This window comes from Tamandua tetradactyla, chromosome 16 (genome assembly GCF_023851605.1).
Source record: "Tamandua tetradactyla isolate mTamTet1 chromosome 16, mTamTet1.pri, whole genome shotgun sequence".
Classification (NCBI taxonomy): domain Eukaryota; kingdom Metazoa; phylum Chordata; class Mammalia; order Pilosa; family Myrmecophagidae; genus Tamandua; species Tamandua tetradactyla.
Genome location: NC_135342.1, coordinates 5,546,010 through 5,562,038, shown reverse-complemented (window position 1 = coordinate 5,562,038; position 16,029 = coordinate 5,546,010). Strand labels below are relative to the sequence as shown.

At 45.7% G+C, this 16,029-nt stretch overlaps 2 long non-coding RNA genes across 3 annotated transcripts; both read right to left on the bottom strand.

Annotated features, from left to right (window-relative positions):
* Window positions 1-4,306: 4,306 nt before the first annotated feature.
* Window positions 4,307-7,421, bottom strand: LOC143658666 (uncharacterized). 2 transcript variants are annotated; one of them, XR_013163273.1, is made up of 5 exons: window positions 7,397-7,421; window positions 7,266-7,293; window positions 6,386-6,414; window positions 5,663-5,700; window positions 4,307-4,578 (listed from the first exon to the last, which is right to left on the bottom strand). It is a non-coding gene; the product is annotated as an uncharacterized LOC143658666 (long non-coding RNA). The 2 variants fall into 2 exon arrangements; XR_013163272.1 differs by lacking the exons at window positions 5,663-5,700; window positions 6,386-6,414; window positions 7,266-7,293; window positions 7,397-7,421 and adding an exon at window positions 5,139-5,205.
* Window positions 7,422-7,870: 449 nt separating this feature from the next.
* On the bottom strand, window positions 7,871-9,274 carry LOC143658667 (uncharacterized). Its single transcript, XR_013163274.1, has 3 exons — window positions 9,035-9,274; window positions 8,370-8,408; window positions 7,871-7,915 (listed from the first exon to the last, which is right to left on the bottom strand). It is a non-coding gene; the product is annotated as an uncharacterized LOC143658667 (long non-coding RNA).
* Between the last annotated feature and the right edge of the window lie 6,755 nt (window positions 9,275-16,029).

The window sequence follows — 16,029 nt, the reverse complement described above, 5'->3', positions numbered from 1 at the left end:
CTTACAGAATGCCTTATCCATCATCATGGTATTCCACATAGCATTGCTTCTGATCTGGGAGCACACTTCACAGCAAATGAAGTGCGGGAATGGGCACATGCTCATTGTATTATCTGGTCTTACCATGTTCCCCATCATCCAGAAGCAACTGGATTGATAGAAGGGTGGAATGGTCTTTTGAAAACTCAATTATGGTGCCAACTTGGTGGCAATACCTTGAAGGGCTGGGGTAACGTTGTCCAGGAAGCTGTATATGCTCTGAATCAGCGTCCGCTGTATGGTGCTGTCTCTCCCATAGCCAGCATCCATGGGTCCAGGAGCCGAGGGTGGAAATGAGAGTGTTACCACTCACTATTACCCCTAGTGATCTGCTAGGAAAATTTTTGCTTCCTGTCCCTGCGACCCTGTGCTCTTCTGGTCTACAGGTTTTAGTTCCAAAAGGGGGAGTGCTTCCTCCAGGAGAAACAACAATGATTCCACTGAACTGGAAGTTAAGACTGCCACCCAGTCACTTTGGGCAACTTATGCCATTGGATCAACAAGCCAAGAAGGGGATTACATTACTGGCTGGTGTGATTGACCCTGACTATCAGGGGGAAATAGAACTGTAACTACATAATGGGGGTCAAGAAGAGTTTTCTTGGAATATAGGAGATCCCCTAGGGTACCTTTTAGTACTACCATGCCCTGTGATTAAAATCAGTGGAAAACTGCAACAACACAATCCAGGCAGGACTACCAGTGGATCTAAAACTTCAAGAATGAAAGTTTGGGTCACCCCACCAGGCAAAGAACCACGACTAACTGAAGTGCTTGCTGAGGGTAAAGGGAACATGGAATGAGTAGTGGAAGAAGGTAGTGATAAATATGACCTACGACCACATGATCATTTATAGAAACGACGACTGTAATGCTGTTTTGTTCATGTTATACTATTGAGTTGTAAGATATCATGTTTAAGAATGAATATTACCCAAGGACTTGCACCCTATTCTGAAGAGATTTCATATGTTTCCAGTTATATGCAGGGCAGCTGAGTATTGTTGGGTGAGAAAAAAAATGTACCTTTTATTTTTTCCTATTTAGAAATCAGGTATGGTTTAAGGTGATGAGTATAGCTGCCAAGGTGGTGACAAGGGTGGACTGTCATGGTCAGGTTCATGTGTCAACTTGGCCAAGTGGTGGTGCCTGTTTGTCTGGTTGGGCAAGTGCTGGCCTGTCTGTTGCATGAGGACATTTCATAGAATTAAATCATGATCACGTCTGCTGCATCCACAGCTGATTCAGTTTGTAATTAGCCAAGGGGTGTGTCGTCTTTAATGAGTGATGCTTAATTTAATCACTGGAAGCCTTTTAAGGAGGATTCAGAAGAGACAGGTTCTCTTTCTGCTTGGCTGGTGAGCCTCTCCTGTGGAGTTCTTCTAGACCCTCCACTGGAATCATCAGCTTCACAGCCGGCCCTGCGGATTCTCTACTCTACATTCCCACAGTTACGTGAGACAATTTTATAAATTTTATATTTATGAATATTTCACATTGATTCTGTTTCTGTAGAGAATCTTAACTAATACATCTACCTTTTGGCAATTGCGAATAATGCTGCCATAAACACTGGTGTACAAATATCTGTTTGAGTCCCTGCTTTCAATTATTTGGGTATATTCCAGGAAATGGGATTGCTTGGTCATATGGAAATTCTATATTCAATTTTCTGAGGAACTGCCAAACCGATTTCCACAGTGGCTGCACTGTTTTCTGATGCCCCAACAATGTGTAAGTGTTCTGATTTCTCCCTGTACTTACAAAACACCTGTTATTTTCTGCTTTTTAGGTAATAGCCATCCTAGTAAAGATGAAGTGATATCTTGTTGTGGTTTTGATTTACGTTTCCCTAATGACTAATGACGATGAGCATCTTTTCATGGACATACTGGTTTCTGTATATTTTCTTGGAGGAAATGTCTGTTGGAGTTCTGTGTCCCTTGTTAAATTGGGTTGTCAGTCTTTTTGTTGTTGAGTTGTAGGAGTTCACTGCCTGCAATGACTTTTTATGACCATGATCTCCGCAATTAAAATGGCTTTAGTCTCCTGAATATTTCGAATGTGACTTGTAGTTCTTGGCCAATGGGGCTTCAAAATAAAATGATCAGTAATCACAAATCTGTAAGCTTCTGCTTTTCTGGGCTCTATATCAGTTACTGAGCCAACCTCACTAATTTTGTGAATAGGTAGGAAAATATTTACATCTTTGCAACTGAAAAATGCAAATCTTAACTAAATATTAACCAAATTACAAACTTCCCGATAAAGGTGAGCCACAGTGTTTCTTGCCAAATTGTATTTAATAACATTTCTTTGGACCATGCTAACTGGAGATTTTAGTTGAGATCAGCAAGGCAGAGGCCTTTACCCAGGGATACAGAACAGACAAAGGGCATGTAGAGAAATCGGAGCCCATGTGTGTCTGTATCAAAAGTCCATTCCCTTTCTAGGACCCACTGCAAGGTTCCCCCATCTCACCCCTGCAGAGTAAAGGTGCTTCCTCTGTCTCAACTCTCATTCTTTGAATAGTGGGACAGAAGAGTCGTGTGAGTGTATTACTTATCCATTGCTGTATAATAATATTACCATAAATGGAGTGGGTTTAACAACTCATCTTTAATATTACACAGTTTCTGTGAGGCAAAAAGTGGGGTATGGCTTAGCAGACTTCTGCTCTAGGACCCCTAGTGGAAGTTTTGGGCAGTGTACAGCCAGGGCTGGGGCTGGTCAGAAAGCTCTGCTCCAGAAGGGGTGAATTCTAACCTCACGTGCCCATTGGCAGAACTTGGTTCTTTGAAGGCCTTAGGTCCTTTGTCTTGTGGAATCTCCCACAGGCCAACTGGCCTTGTCATCACACTGGACAAGCTGAGAAGGCATGAGCGGTCTACAAGCTGGATGAAACTTACAATGTCATACAACGTAGTCATTAAGATGGCATCCCATCACCGCTTCCTGTTGAACTGACTAGAAGGATGTCAGGCTGCACCCATACTCAAGTAAAAGGCAGTGGAAACCAGGAGGTGGTCGTTGGAATAATTGTAGGATCTGTCTGCCACAGTGAGTGCTAACACAGCCCCTCTCAAACCCGACATCCAAGTTGTATGAAGTCATAGGTTGGTTCCATGGTTCCATGAAGAAGAGGAAATGAAAACAGGAGATTGGCAATCACGAAGGGTATGGTAGTTAGATTCAGTTGTCAACTTGGCCAGGTGAAGGCACCTAGTTCTGTTACTATGGACTTGAGCCAATGGTACGTGAACCTCATCTGTTGCTGATTTACATCTGCAGTCAGCTAGGAGGCGTGCCTGCTGTAATGAAGGACGTTTGACTTAATTGGCTGGTGCTTAAATGAGAGACCTCAACATAGCACAGCCCAAGCAGCTTGGCATTCCTTATCTCAGCACTTGCAGCTCAGCCCAGGCCTTTGGAGATGCAGAAAGAAGTCACCCCTGGGAAAGTTGTTGGAACCCAGAGGCCTGGAGAGAAGGCCATCAGAGACCATCTTGTGCCTTCCCATGTAAGAAAGAACCTCAGTGTAAAGTTAGCTGCCTTTCTTCTGAAGAACTAACAAAATAAATCCCCTTTTATTAAAAGCCAATCCATTTCTGGTGTGTTGCATTCCGGCAGCTAGCAAACTAGAACAAAGGGCACTGAGAGAGAGAAAAAAAGAAGGGCACTAAGCACAATTCAAGAAGGAAACGGGAAATGATACAACCAATTTGGAAAACTGTTTTGAAGGTGAAATTAAGCTTGTACCTGCCTGTAACATAGTGATTTTACTCCTAGTTATAAATTCAATAGAAAGGATTCTATATGTGCATTAAAAGACATCAATAAGATTGTACATGCCAGCTTTATTCATAAAAGCCCCAGAATGCAAACATCCCAAATATCCATCCCTGGCAGAATGGATACACAAATTGTGGTGTAATCAAAGAATGGAGTAACACTTGGCAATAAAAAGGAACAAAAAACAGTGCATGCAACATTGGGATTAAATCTCATAAGCAACATGCTGACTGAAAGAAGCCAGACATAAAAGAAAATACACTCAAATGCTATTTATATGAAGTTCAAGAATTGGCAAAACTTATCTATGGTGATAAACTTTAGAAAAAGGATTTATCTCAGGAGAAGTTAGCCTGAAGGGGATCCCAAGGGACTCTTCTGGAGTGCTGGAAAATTCTAGATTTTGACCTCAGTGGTGGTTACATCAATGGATACATGCATTTTTTAAATCACTGAACTGTACACTTAAGATCTGTGCATTTTAACCCATGTAAATGATATTTTTAAGTGTATAAAATTTTAAAGAAGGAAACAAGTCTTCACTGGGGATCTGGGAAAGGGGTTCCCACATCGCATTTTTTTGCAGGGGAGTTCATCCTTCCTGGGACCCGGTTCTACTCCAGGCTACATCTTCTGCCCACTGCACAGAGGCTGCAGGAGGACCTTGGTGAGGTCTGGAGGGCCACTCCAGGTCAACGTAACTCACTCCATCCAGTTCTGCAGCTCCTGAGGCCTGGAGTCTTCAGTCTGAAGGTAAGCGAGGAGCAAAGGGTCAGGTCCAGGGAAGCATGTCTGTAAAGAGCCAAGGCTGTGCCGGGCAGCCTTTGAAGTGGAGCCCAGGGACCCAGCCTCCTTGTGGCAGCGCAGGACCGGCTGGTGGTATCCCCTCCCCTGGGCGCTGGTTGCACCTAGCCCCGTGCATTTAACCAACAGGATGTAAGGGCCTGGATGCCACTTCCAAGATTGGTCTGGGAAAGGCTGGGGCCTCCCTTGCGCTCCTACTTCTCTGTTTCTCTCTATTGATGGGCTGCCTACAAGCTAGGGGGACATGTCCAGCCCACCACGGCGAGGACCTGCAGCCCCCAGTCCCGGGTCCCAAGCGGCACTGGGCTCTGCCCCCTACTGCAGTGGGTGTGGAATGGGTCTTTCCGCGTGGGGCTCTCCAAGAGGCAGCTGGGCGGAGACCTTTATCCCCCAGCCCAGGACGCCCGCGAGCCACACCCAGACCCCTCACCACCCGCGTAGTGAGCAGCTCCAGTTCTGAGGTCGTTTGTTACTCATGATAGGCAATTAGTAGAAACCGTTACCAAAATAGTAGCGAGTTGACACTGCCCAAGCGGGCCCTGCTGGGTGCGCCTTCGGGTGCTCTGCGGGGGTGGGGGGTTGGGGGGTTGGGGGGTTGGGGGCTCGCACCGCGCGCTCCGCCCACACCTCGGGCGGTGTCAACTGCCCCCTGACCGGGTGACCGACTGAGGTCGCAGAGGGGAACCGCAGAGGGGAACCGCAGAGGGGAACCGCAGAGGGGAACTGAATGCCCGCACTGCGCCTGCCCCCCAGGAATCTGTTCTGTGGCTGTCAGCGCCTTAAACCTCCCATTAGTCCTGGGAAGGAGGGGGGCCTTCCCCTCCCGCATGGGAAATGTGCTCAGACAGGAGGAGACGCCGGCGGACAGTCCCCCGGCCAGGGAAGGGCAGAGAGGAGCTCAGGCCATTTCTCCTGCGACGTGGAGGAAAGCTGGGGAGGGTGAAAGCTGAGGCCCAAATCATGGCCAGAACTGGAGTGGGTGTGATGGAAAGCGAGCACTGAGCGAGGGGCTGAAAAGGAAACCCACCTAGGCGACGAGACCGCTCTCCATTGCTGAAGGTACATCTGTGGGGAAAGGTTCTGTCATTGCTTCAACTTAGGCTCCAGGGTTCAGGCTACACACACACACACACACACACACACACACACACAGGTGTGCTCACACTCGCATGTATACTCACCATCTGCAAACTCACATGCACACACCTACAAACACACTGCAAACATGCATGCACACATATAGAATACACATATGCACACTAACACAGAGAAAAGTGCACACACAACCACGTGCACACGTGCCTACATGCATGTGCAAGTTACACATACAAGTAGTCACATGCACATGCACACACACCCCACTTACACACATAACTCACAATCACATGGCTCACTAGCCACCCCCACAAACATATGCACCTGCTCATGTATACCTACACACACGTGCATGCACATGATAATTACACAAATGCACAGCCACATGCACACACAAACACACATGACATACTCACATGTGTACACACACATACTCAGGGCAGACTCACCATCTCCCCATAAATATTCAGTACACACATGTACATACCTACACATGTGTGCACCCAACATGTTTGCATAAACACACAGCCATGCAAACACATGCCACACATTGCATCTATGTACATACACATGCACACATGCTGTGCCCCTTAAAATACACCCATGCAGAACACACATGCATGTACCCGCACCACTTACTCCCCAGGTTTCTTACCTGCCACCGCTTCTCCAAGTTCCTTGGAGCTGTGAGAGAAAACAGAGTAAAACATTGGAGACAAAATAAATTGGAGGAATGCAGACTGTCAACAATAAGGGTGTATGTGGGAAAGTTATATTTTTTACATGACTTTTTATAAACCTGCAACTTCTCCAATCTGAAAAAAATAACAATAGTTTTAAAAAAATGATAAGCTGAGTGAAAGAAACCAGGTACAAAGTACTACATAATGTATGATTCCATTTATATAAAATGTAAATATAAATAATTTTATAGAAACAGAATCAGATTTGTGGTTATCTAGGACTGCTAAGGGGTATGTGGCTTTTCTTTTCGAGGTAAAGAAAATGTTCTAAATTGACTGTGGGGATGAATGCACAGGTCTGTGGTTGTACTAAAAACCACTGATCTTACACTTTAAATGGATAGTATGATATGTGAATATATCTCAATAAAATTGCTTTACAACATAAAAAGAGAAACTGGAGGGATAAATCAAGACCACTGTGTAAAGGTAGGAATGGAATATAAGTCAAGGTCACCACAGAAGTTCATGTAAAGTGATTCTCTACCTATTCCTGCACATCAGCCCAACGCTAGGGTTTCCGTGTAATTTGGAGGCTCGCGAAGGTCTTGAGCTGGAGAGGAGGTGGTGCCTGGTGCAGTATGGTCCATGAAGAGAGAATCCCAAGACAGAACATGGAGTGAGAAGTGGTGAGTGATTGTAAAATATGGAATAGGGAGAGAAAACTAAGGTGGTTGTTGGAGCTGGTCTGCAGTGTATGACATGCTGAGGTAAGAAAGAAGCCCATACGTGGTCAAGCAAACGATGGAGGAAGAGAAGCATTTCGTGATGGGATTCTCTGAGCAGCCCTACCTTCCGGCCTTCTTGTCAGAAAATGCCCCTGGGGGATAAAAAGAAAAAAAGAGACTTAACCCATGAAATCAGTCCCACGTTCTGCTTCTCCCATTGCCTCAAATGGTTGACCCTGGTTTCCATGAACTCACCATACAGGATGCATTTGCAGCTGAAGATGGTCACAAAGAGGGCAGCAAGGGCGCAGATGACGATGAGGGTGATGTGAATGGGCGCTGGTGGGAGGGGAGTGGGAAAGAGGACCAGTTGGCTTCCTCAGACATGTTCTGATGCTTAATTGCCATCCTGTCATGCGCTGGACACCCGGCTACCTTTTCTCGTACTTACAAGCCTCTGGGAAGGACGATAGAATACGCCCATTCTACAGACAAGCAAGCTGAGATTGCAGGAGTGGAAGTGAGGTGTCCAGTCATCGCCTGGTGAGTAGTTGGAGCAGTGACTCTAACCCTACCCACCTCTAAAGACCTCACTTTTAACCACAGTCTTCAGATCACCAGAACACGGCCACACATCTTTGGAAACCTGCGCACACTGGTGGAGATCCTGCTGCTGTGCAAGGAAGCCTCCCAGACATTTTCTCTGTCTTGGGAAGTTCATTTCCTTACCTAGACTTACTCCTGTTGGGATAGGCTTTGTTTCTTCGGTTTCATCTAGAAGAAAAAAAAAAGTACTTAAGTTTCAGGGGAAAATCACAGCACTATGTCCTTATGCATAAATTTAAAAGTGTATATATCACACAACAGCATACTTATTGCAGTGACAGTATTAAAACATGCACAGAAATGATAAACACAGACTTCAGGATGGGAGTTTCTGCCAGGGTGTGGCAAAAAATGGGACCAGAGTTGGGAGGAAATAAAGATAACAATAAAAATTTTATCTTTATTTCAGAAATATATCATTTATTCAGAAAAAATATGGCTCAGTTCTGTTACTACCCTTTGCTTTCCTCTTCTCAGGATTACTGCCATGCCTTGCTTCCATGGCCAAGCTGATGACACCCTCATATCTCCCCAATTAATCCACTCAAGGGGTGGGTGCTCATGAGCTGTGAAATGGCCATGGCTGTTTGAATGTTCTCCTCCTCCTTCCCAGGTGTCTTACCTGTCTCCGGAGAGGACGTTGGACATCCCTCACATGGATCTAGAAAAAGAGTCACAGATGTGGGGAAGTTCCTGGGCACAGAAACTTCCTGCCTCACCCCTGGGCTCCATGAGCCCAGCATGGGGTAGAGAGAAAACTTCTCCTTTACCAGATGCCTGTGGTTTCCTCATCAGCCTTGGTATCTCGGTTGCTTTTTTCTGATTTTTTTGTCTGTAATTCCGTAGCAAACACATTTTTCTGCTGAACATATCTCCCCTTCACCAGAGAACAGCTCCCTCCCCTTAGGAGCTGCTCATTCCCCCTTTAAATTCAAGTCACCTTGGATGCAGCTGGGTTTTGCTTGCATGGTCCTGAGGCAGGGTTGCCAGTAAATGATGGAGAGGTTGCATTGAATGGGGGCAATCAGTCCTTCCCAAGGATTTTTTTTTTAAAACTGAAGTTTGAAAAGAGGGCCAGTCCCTCTCCAGGGGTGGAATTTGTGAGCTGTGAAATACAGCTCTAGAAAGCCATGTTCCCAGCCCAACAGAGCAATCCCTAATATCCTGGCACAACTCTGTCCTCCCCAAGTTGTTTCACAAGCTCCAGACCCTCCCTCCACTAGACACATGGAGGTCTCAGCACTGGCATTTAACTTTGCTCTAATCCTCAGGATGGCAAAGCTCTACCTGTCACTGTGAGCTCAAGCTCTTCGCTGAGGAATGAGGCCGAGTAAGGGAAGTTTGACTGGTAGTACACACAACTGTAGTTCCCCGTGGCACTGACTGTCACGGCCTGAAGGAGGAACAGGCCGCTGTTCTCCTCTGATGCCTGGCGCTGTATGGGTGTCGGATGCCCTGTCCTCAGTAGAGCAAACGTTACAGATTCGGTTGAATTGCCTGGCTTATCACACTGTAGAGTCACATCTTCTCCAGCAGTCACATTACCCTTTTGGTGGGAGTGGAGGGAAGGTTTGGGTAAAGCTCCTGTAAGAGAAGGAGAGACCTGAGTTAACATGGGAAGCCTTGGGTTCCCCCTCATGCTTGGCCTCCTGGGAGGATGTTCTCTTGGGGGTGGGTTAAATTAAAGATGCCTGATCATACCCTCTCCCAGTGCGACTCAGGAAGAGAGACTTTCTCCCCATCAGCCCTGGATAAAAACGAGGCATCCAAATCGGTTCCTCTACTCCTCGCCCCATTACAGGGGATCTGAGGCCCCGTTTGTCCCTCTCTTCCTCGGAGTCCGCCTATCCTGAGACCATGCATCATTGCAAAGACCCTCTTTCTCACCTGTCACCACGAGGAAGAGGACACTGCTGGGCTGTGACCTTATAAACGGGGCCCCTTTAAAGTAGTATTGACAGGCGTACTCCCCAGCATCGTGCTGCTGTAGGTCACTCAGGGGCAATTCGGTCCAGCCCGTGGCATTAGAAGGCAGGAGGCTCTCCAAAAGAATGCCGCCCCTTGTGAAAATAAGGGTCTTGCTGGTGGTAGGAGACGAGCACTGCAGCGTCACTTTGCTCCTGAGAGGTACTACCGTGCTAGGCCAGGCACTGAGGGTGGGATTGGGAAGGAGCCCTGGGAGGAGAGAAAAGCTCACAGCTCAGCAGGAGTCACTCATTTCGGTCCCAGGGGGTCCAGGGGAAGAAGAGGAAGAGAAAGCAGGGACATCGGGATGAAAATATCAAGGGAATTAAATGGAAGAAACACTCACCATCTGTTTCATCAAATTGTCCAGCACACAGCCCTGTAAAAGAATCCTCCGTAAGATAGAAGTGGTTTCCGTCTGCTCCCTTCATTTCTCTGCCCTGGTACATAGTCTCTTGCAGAGAACAAGAACCTTAGAAGTCGTACATGAATTCTACATGCCATTCTACAACTGAGAAGGGAATTGTCATTACGACTCAGAAGCCCAGACATGCTATCTCCTGGCTCTTAGGATATTCTGGGGTCGACAGACTTGAGAGCCTTCTTGATTCTGGCTCCTACTCCCTCAACCCCTTCCAGTCCTGGACCTGTGGACGCCTTTGAGGGAGGGCAGGTGTATCTTCAACTTCTCCCTTGCTCCGTTAACCATGTAGGAGCTGAGGGCTTTGCTGAGCTTAGCCGGAGGTACACGTTGATTGTATTTAGCCTTGGACTTAAAGGAAGTTAATTTAGGCACACACTTCTGGACCCCAGAACATCTCATCTCTGTCTGCAGCATTACTTACCCAAGTGACTTCGGGAAAGTCTGCTCAGAGGCCTCATTGCTTGGGAAAGTAACAGGGACCTATTATGCGAGTCCCGCTGTGTCTTGAGGACGTGGGTAGGGATGGATTAGCCTTCTCACTGAAGAGAGGGTGGAGAGGTCTCTGGAAGGAATTCCTAAGGGAATCTGTGCCTAGCCCAGTCAGAGCAACATAACAAGCAGGGTCATTGTTGAGCATTTGTGATGTGCCTCACCGCATGTGTGTGATAACCTCACTGCAAAGCTGACCCTGCGGGGTGGACATCAGCATCCCCATTTGGCAGATGAGAACACGGAAACTTTGATATTTTAGGCATCACTTCCTAAGACCCCTCAACTGGGGTGTGAAGAAGCCTGCAGACATCTGCTCTGTTTATTGCATCCTTCAATTCCCCTCCAACCACAATCAGAGTCTATTCCCAAGACTAGTCTTGGAAATAGAAAGAAAATTCTATTGACTAAGTGAAAGGAAAGCCCTTTTGACGAGTCTGAAGTCTTGGAGGTCAGAGACTTACCACTGTGACTGAGTGGAAATGAGGATGCTTTCGGTGCTAGACATTTCTGCGATGGAATTTGGCTTCCCGAGTTTCTACCTATGCAAACTGGGACAAGTCACTTTGCTTTGGAGACTCAGATTATATTTTTAAGCTTTAAGTGTCTATTAGATTTCTTCTTGAAGGTTTTTTTTTTTCTCTTTGAAGAATTAGAGGGAATTTCGCAATGTGTGAAATATGTACCAGAAGTGGTATGTATGCTAATTTTAGGTGGAGGTGGCATGATTAAAGCACACATCAGTGTATGAGAAAATATTATCTTAGGCAGTTATAGTGCATTTGATTACATAAAAAAGAAAGTCCCTATTTGTAGCTGGTTTCTGATATATCTGTCTCATAGTTCATTGCCTTTATAACAAAGAAATAACAGGTCTCAGGCTCAGAGCTTTGACCAAGAGTCAGAATCTCAAAAATGTTTTCATTATATTTGCTTTTGAGTAACATCCTATTTGTGGCTATTGATACTGGATTTTCATCTACAGTATTAATTAAAGGTTCTAATTCAAATATGTTTAGTTCAGAAAAAAAAACCCAGGGTGCCGATTAAGAAACATTGACCCAATAAGGTACACGCAGTCACAGCATTTGGCAAAAAATCATGGACTTGGGACTTAAATGACTGAAGTTTGTGAAACACAGATTGAGAGGTAACATGCACAGAACACTCAGCTCAATATGTGATGCATGATGTGTAATCTATGAAGGTGAAGCCACCGCTCCTAGTTCTATCCCCAGTCAAAATCTGTTGGTAATAAGATTTCTAGCCCCATGTGACTTACCAATGCAGAGCAGGGAAAGCAGTATCAGCATCATGTTGGCATCTCAGCCTGTCCAACACCCTGTATCAGTTTTGCAGTCCACCAAGGATCAAAAGGCAGAGCAGTTGCAGCCTCGCCCCTGATCCCAAGATAGAGCAATATCAGCTTTGCTCCTACCTTCAGCTCCCTCCTCCCAGATTCTGTTTCACAGTCACCTACAGGAAATATGTGGCTGTTGCTGGTTGTAACAGTTTCCTCTGATGCCAAACTTCCAGCCCTTTACTGACAGTCAGTTCTCATCTGGGACAGTCAGATTTCAGGCAGCCCACAGTCCATCAGCCAGATAACCCAAAAAGAACCCAAGGCTTGGGTTTGTAAGATTGGTACTGAGAAGTGAAGACACCTCACTATTGAGGAGACTGAAAACTACTGGAGATACAGCAAATGTGCCAGATCTTGAGTACAGAGTCCTTGCACCAATGCAGGAAATTAGACAGGGTCCAGTTGCTAAAGAAGACTCACCGAACGCAAAAGGACAACGTTGACCAATCTGCACCTTATTGCAATAATGGGGTACCATATCGCAACAAGGTAGCAGCAATGAAAGAACGCGTATCCCATCCAAAATGGACCCCAAAAGGCCAGCCACAAACCCTCACTCTTCTCCTGCTCTGAGGGCTGCATGATGTGCTTCCTCTCTGGGTCAGGAATCACTAAGGTGTGCACAGGTGCGCACCTGGTTTGGAACCAGGAGCCTAAGAGGGAGGCTGGGTTGTGGTTTCTGGTATGACGATGGTCTCATAACCTATCATTGCTATCTCACCAGCTCCGGTGCAGAGCCCTCTGGGATAGACACTCTGAGACCAGGAGTACGTCCTCACTGCCACAACCACCAGTGGACATTTGCTGGCAGGCTGTACAGACCTCCTGAGCTCCCCAGACAAATGGTCACAGAGCGCCACAGTCCATCGCTGTGTTTCCTGCTAGGGTGGGGGCACGGGGTCAGCATTAGGTGGGTCCATTTTTATGTCGGACAAGGTCGCGGGCCAATTTCAGGCCTGGGATTAACCCTCGCAATACAAGAATCCGAATGACCGTCATGCATGTGCGCTTGGCCGAGTCTTTGAGGATTGGCAGTGACTTTGTGGGACCACGGGCTCCTCACATAAAATCACTTTGCCTCCTGGAAATTTTGAATGGGACTCATAGGATTTTAGCCAGCGAGTCTCTCAACAATTAAACAATTAAATTACCGAGAGTGACGTCAACCAGAGGGCATCAAATCGAACAACAGTGTCATATGTTTAGGATGCGCAGCATAAGCTCTATGGTAACCAAAAAGAAAATATCTAAAAATTACACACACAAGGAAAAGAAAAGGGATTTTAAGTGATTTGCTGCAAAAGAACTCCTAAACACAGCTGTGGTCGATAGTGGGGAAATGAGCGTCAAAAAAGGTAGAAGACTTTCAAACACCAGATGGAAAAATGGCACAGGTAAGTCCTGCATTATCAGTAATTACTTTAATTCTAAACAGATTAAGCTCTCGATTCGAAGCCGATGAATAGAAGATTGGCCCTGCAATTGCACTCTTAGGTATATACCCTAAAATATTGAAATCAGGGATCCAAACCTGTATACACATTTCCATAGCAGCATTATTCACAGTAAGCAAAAGATGGAAACAACCCACATATATATATATATATTAAACTACAGTTTTAAAAAAAATCAAGTTATCAGGAATTCAAATCTATAACCTTTCATTTTTCTTGCTTCTGTATCCGGTTACTGAGCCACTCTTATTGGTTTTGTCTCTAGACCAGAAAATATTTATGTCCTTGCAACTTAAAAATATAAATCCTAATTTAACTAAATTAAAAAAAATTTTTATTGAAAAATCTTTGCACATGCATTCCATACATGGTGTACAATCAGTGGCTCACAATATCATCACATAGTTGTGTATTCAGAACCATGATCATTTTTTAGAACCTTTGTATCTCTCCATAAAAATAACAGCGTGGTAAGCAGCCTTCTGAGGTGGCTCTCAAGGCCCCTTCTTCCCGCCCCACACTCGGAGTGTTTTCTGGATCCAGTGACCTGCATCGATCAAACAGAATACAACAAAAGGGTAAGGATGTCATTCTCAAGGCTAAGTTATAAAACACCGTGATTTCCGTCTTACTCACTGAGATCATTTGAAGTACGCACTCCAAGAAAACGCATGTTCTTAAATGCACATTCCTGTGGTTGCTTGTAAATGGGACCTTGTGAAGATGTCATTTTCAGTTAAGGTGTGGCCACCTGAACCAGAGTGGGTGTTAATCCGTGTCACAGGAGGCCTTATAAAGAGAAGAAAATGGAAGTCAGGAGTCAGAGAAGGCCTCAGAGAGAAAGGAGAAGTCAGTGAAAGCTGAAAAGGACAGGCACGGGGAGGGAGAGGTTGACATGGGAGAGGAGGCAGAGAGATAAGCCAAGAAAGCCCAAGGACTGGGGCAAGCCAGTACCAGAATCTTGGAGCCTTTGGGGAGAAAACAATCCGTGCCAAAGCCTTGATTTTGGACGTCTAGCTTTTGAAACCAGGAGCCAGTAAATTCCTGTCGTTTGGCCAACTCTGTGATATCTGTGTCAGCAGCATGGCAAACTCAGATAACTTACAGATGGGAAATGTGCTCAGACAGGAGAAGACATGGGTTGATGGGCCCATGGCCAGGAAGAGGCACAAGAGTTCAAGCCATTTCTCCTGCAATGAGGAGGAAGGCTGGGAGTGGATGAAAGGCCCACACCATCGGCAAAACTGGAGGGGGGTGATGGAAAGCAAACACTGAGGGAGGGGCCAAAGAGGAAACCCCAAAGGAAACCCACCTAGGCATGGGGGCCATTCTTCATTGCTGTAGGTGCATCTGGTGGGGGGGCGGTTTCTGTCATTGCTTCATCCCTAGCCTCCAGGGTTCCAGCTACACACACACGCTCACACATGCACACACACACACACATATGCGTGCCCACATTCACACACACTCATACATACACACAAATACATATCTACACACATGTGCACCCATGCAACCACACACCTACACACATACACACCACCTCATATATACTCAACAACTTCGGGAAATTTACAGGAGAGAGGTTAAAAAAAAAATAGGAGAAGAGAAGGATGGTCATTTTATCTTTATTTGTGGAAAGAAAAGAACTTGGAGCAAATATGACTAAATGATATAATTAACATTCCGGGTGGTAGATGCATGACTATATACTCTTTTAATATTGCTTCTATTTTGGGATATTTTTCACATTTCTCAAAAGAATGGAAATTCTTAAAACTCCTTTTACTTGTTTGTGAAGGAGAGGTGTCCTGAATTTTTATTCTATCTGGAAACCAGAATGAAATAACATGAGACATAGAGAAAAGAGAGAAGAGTATAAAAAAAAGTTCTGATGCCACTTAAGGATTGCAAAACTCCAGTGTAAGGTGGACAGGAGAATTCTCTTGTTCGGCTATGGCTGAGGTCCCCAGAATGAAGGGAGGACGTTGGCCATTTTCTGCAGTATTTCCCGAAGAGTGATAGTAATAACCCAGATTTACGTGTATTGAGCTTTGACTCACACACTCAAAGGCAGCCGATGCTTCAAAATCTCATTGCCCGCATGGATCAAGACAGGGCAAGTGTTGTGGGGGGTTGTTTTTGTTTCTGTTTGTTTGTTTTTAGCCGATTAAGAAACGAAACCACGAAGAGGTTCTATGCCCATCTCACTAGCGCACAGCTCCCGAGTGGTAGGACCAAGGCTTGGGGGCAAGTCAGGCTGCAGAATCTGTGCCCTTAACATCAAGCATTGCTGACTTAAAACTCACCGTGGAAGTCTTCAAGGCTTCATCCACAATCACGTTGGCGCAATCTTTTGGAAGTTACCTAAGCAGAAAAAGTGCAATTTGCAGACTCTCTGGAGGCCCCCGACTTCAGCTTTGTGGTATTTCTTTCTGCCCTTCACTTCTCTGCACTACCAATCTTACTTTCCATCTCACAATCACAGTCAGGAAATTAGCTGCAATTTCATACAACCTCCTCCTCTCAGTCCAGCCCTCTGAGCCTCCCAGCTGCGTTCTGTCCAACCAGAGACCACACTGATGTT